Source organism: Psammomys obesus, unplaced genomic scaffold (assembly GCF_907164565.1).
Source record: "Psammomys obesus unplaced genomic scaffold, mPsaObe1.curated_primary_1811, whole genome shotgun sequence".
Classification (NCBI taxonomy): Eukaryota; Metazoa; Chordata; class Mammalia; order Rodentia; family Muridae; genus Psammomys; species Psammomys obesus.
In genome coordinates, this window is record NW_026596064.1 from 9,726,371 (window position 1) to 9,730,317 (window position 3,947).

Sequence of the window (3,947 nt, forward strand, 5' to 3'; positions counted from 1 at the left end):
AGTCTGGCTAACCACCAGGGCCAGTGTAAATTAGTGAAAGACTGTCTGTTAGGTATCCAGGAAGTAAAACAATCACCCTGGAAAGACAGTGAATATGAAAATATACAGTGAGAAATTAGGTTTAAAAGAGCGCTTAATTTCGTAAAATGAATGTAGTAGGGGCCTGGAAAGACGCCTCAGCAATTAAGAGCAGGACCCAAGTTTGGTTCCCAGCACCCACATCAGGCGGCTCAGGATAACATGTAACACCAGACCCGCCAGATCAGAGGCTTCTGGGACATCTTCACTCGCATGTACGTACCCACACGCAGACACACATACACACCTATATATAATCAAGAATAACACAAAATAGAGTGATGTCATCTAACGAATCAGAGCGGTAAGCATGGCTCTGGTGATACCATTTCTGCTATAAATCTTTGTAACAAGGACGAGAGGAGCAGTGATTGTAGCCCAAGTAAATGCTGGTAATTGAAATTAATGATAAGGTTTCACTGTGACTATCTTTCCTGTGTCTGCATGTATTTCTTGTTCTAAATTACACGTATGGCTGAGTGAAAGCCATGGTGCCTGAGGAATACGTTTTTTGTGTAAAGACTTTTTCTCACAAGTGGGATCCACTTTCAGGTTCCTCCTACTTTATAATATAGTCATCAATGTGAGACATGAACTTTATAGATCTAATTGACAAAAAGCTCCAGCCTGGAGAAAACCTATCCTGGTAGATAGTTTGTCTTCCATCAGCTTTCCCCCATGGATATATGGTTATAAAATTTCTCCCTAAGGCATCAAAGCCATAAAACGGGATTATGCCTTAACTGAGCCTGAAGAGAGCGAATGCAATATGTCAAACCCATATGGCCCTGAACGGCATTTAAACTGTATTAAGAGCCACGAGCATTGTTTCCTGGGAAGAGGCTCCAAGAATATACATTCTTCTTCCCCATTTTTACAGATACATGTAAAGGTGCTCAAGGAACATTTTATGTTTGTGACTCTCTCATATGAGGACTGGAATTGGGCCTGGGATCCAAGGCTTGAAGTAAGGCTTCCTCCACCCCAGTTAGGTAGAACAGATGTTCCGGGGAACAGTTTTTCTTATTGTTCTCTAATGTTGGCCTCCTCACTCTGGCCAGTCTCTGAGAAGATGTTCTGTTTTAAATAAACACTCTTCTCCCCCCCTCACCCCTCCCCCACACCCAGTACTGCCTTTCCTCTGAGGCTTTGATGACTCTGAGCAGTGGTATGAGGAGTTTGAGAGGTACCAGGTCAAGAGAGCGGCTTAGGGTTGGAGAGATGCAGAGGGAAGACACTTCTGCCTTCTTTGAAGCGCTGCCAGACCCAGACCACTGCTCCTCCGTTCTCAGGAATCCTGTCCTTAGGATCTTTACTCCCCAACTCCTTTATCTCCTGGCCTTTTCCCTTGAGCCCATCTCTTCCGGACTCCTCAATCCTGAACTTGTTTCTCAAGCACTGTGCTCTGAGTTTTAGCTTCTTCCTCCTTCATCAGCATGTGGCTCACAAAGCATCTACAATATTTATTATTATTATTAATACTATTATTATTATTGGTTTTTTTGAGACAGTTTCTCTGTGTATCCCTGGCTGTTGGCATACTTTTTAAAACTCTTTTGTTTTTTTGTTTGTTTGTTTGTTTGTTTTTATTTCTCTTTCTCCCTACCCTACCACAACCCCTTCCAACATCCCAACATCAGGTAGGAGAGAGAAAAGGTTAGTGGGAGAGGGGGTACAATTCTCTTTCTTAGTTGCTTCCTGCTGGTTAGAGTCCTCATCAGGTTCGTTGGAGCCACTCCAATCCTTGTTTCAGGAGATCTCCAACTTCTTGTCTCACTGCATCAACAGCATCAGGAACTGCAGAGGGGAAGCAGCAGCAGCCTTGTTCTTTCTTGGAGCTCCCCCACACTCTCTGAACTGTGGCATTTATTCTCTCTCCAGAGCCCTCAGATTTAAACACTCCGCAGCTGGCAAAGAGCTCCTCTCAGAGCCCCCATGAGGCAAATAGTTTGCTGCTGTGGACCATCTGAATCAGTCCCACATCCCAAAACTGGGATTAAAACAAAAACCTGTTTGTAGCCTCAACACTTGGCTGTCCTGTAACTCACTCTGTAGATCAGGTTGGCCTTGAACCCAGATATCCTCCTGCCTGTGGCTCCCGAGCACTGGTATTAAAGGTGTACACCACTGCTGCCTGGCTCTTTTACAGTCTGTTCTCCCTTCTTCTGTTTCTGTTACCAGTGTCTGAATGGCAACATCCACCCCTTGCCTCCTTGTTTCCTCTAGTCTTTGTCCCTTTGTTTATTTGAAGCAGGGTCTCCTATGAATCTAATGCTGGCCTTGAACCTTCCACTCCTAGTCTTCTCCTCTCCAGTGCTGGTATTAAAAGCATGTGTCACCACTGCCTGGCTGTATTTTTAATTTTTAGTTATACTTCGCATCCCCCTCCCTCACCTTGTCCTCTTCTTCTCTTTGCTCCTGCCTATAGTTTGGATTTGCATCATCTCTCAGGGGCCATGGGCTTTCAGCCCCTAGTCACTACCGGAAAGAGCCAGGAACTTTTAAGGGTTGAGGGCTAAGTCGGGCACAAGCTTTTAATCCAAGCATTCAGGGAGGCAGAGGCAGGCAGATTAATTTAAGTTCGAGGCTAGCCTGGCCTACAAAGTGAGTCCAGGACCGCCAAGGCTACACAGAGAAACCCTGCCTCAAAACAAACAAACAAACATACAAACAACAAAACCCACCACCACCAACAACAAAGATAGTGAGGGCTGATGCTGAGCCTCTTCCCTTCTCCCCACACCTTGTCTGTGCACCCCATTTATGCAGATTCCTCTGAAGGACAGAAGAGGGCATTGGATCGCTTGGAACTAGAGCTACAGCTGACTTGTGAGCCATCATCATACAGGGGCTGGGAACTACATGCTGGTCCTCTGCAAGAACAGGAAGATCTGGTACTCCAGCCCCTTCTCTGCATTCTCTAAGAGATAGCCTGGGACCTCTCTCCTCCCCTTTCTCCAAGAACGCCCGCACCTTCCTGAGGCCTAGCCTGCCGCACTTCAGTCAGGCTCATTCTACACCCTACACTCAACTGACATGCTCTGGTCAGGGCAGCTTGGTAGACAAAACCGATGATCACTTCCTGGTCTTTCTCTGTCAGCAACCGCTTTCACATGCTAAGCCGTGCAAAAACTACATTCATGAAATTCTCTCCTCCGTACCTGCCATGCCATCCCCTTCTTTTGAGTTCTCTTGGATGTTCTGGCAACATCTCAGCATCCACCTGTGAGATGCCTCTTCCCTCCTGCCTTCCACTGAAATCTGTTTTCACCTTGGCTGTTGTGCACAGCTCTATAAAGGTGCCACATCTGCTGCCTTCCATCCAGAATGTGTTCCTGAGCTTGGAATCATGGGGCCTTTTACTTCAAGAGAAAGTAAATCTCTTGGTTCAGGAAACACACCTGATGTTTCTCAGTCCCTTGCTGTGGCACCTTCCACATCTCCCTGGTCCTTCTGGTTGGTTTTACTCATACAGGACCCTATGGTCAGTTTACCTAATTGCACACTCCAGGCCACAAAGAAGTCAAAAGGATGTACTTTCCCTAGGCGCCTAGCACCTGGTACTGTGACTGGCATGTAAAAGCTATTCAGGGAGCTAACACTACTATAGAAAGAAGGGTGAATAAAACAAACAAACCACAAACAGCTGGGCATGGTGGCACATGCCTGTAATCCTAGCACTCAGGAAGGCAGAGGCAGGAGGATCTCTACTGAGTTTGAGGTCACCCTGGTCTATGAAGTGAGTCCAGCACAGACTTGGCTACACAGAGAAACCCTGTCTCAAAAAATAAATTAAAAAGAAAAATTAAAAAAAATAAATAATAAAAAACAAGCCAACAAACAAATAAAAGACTGCTAATACCAGCACT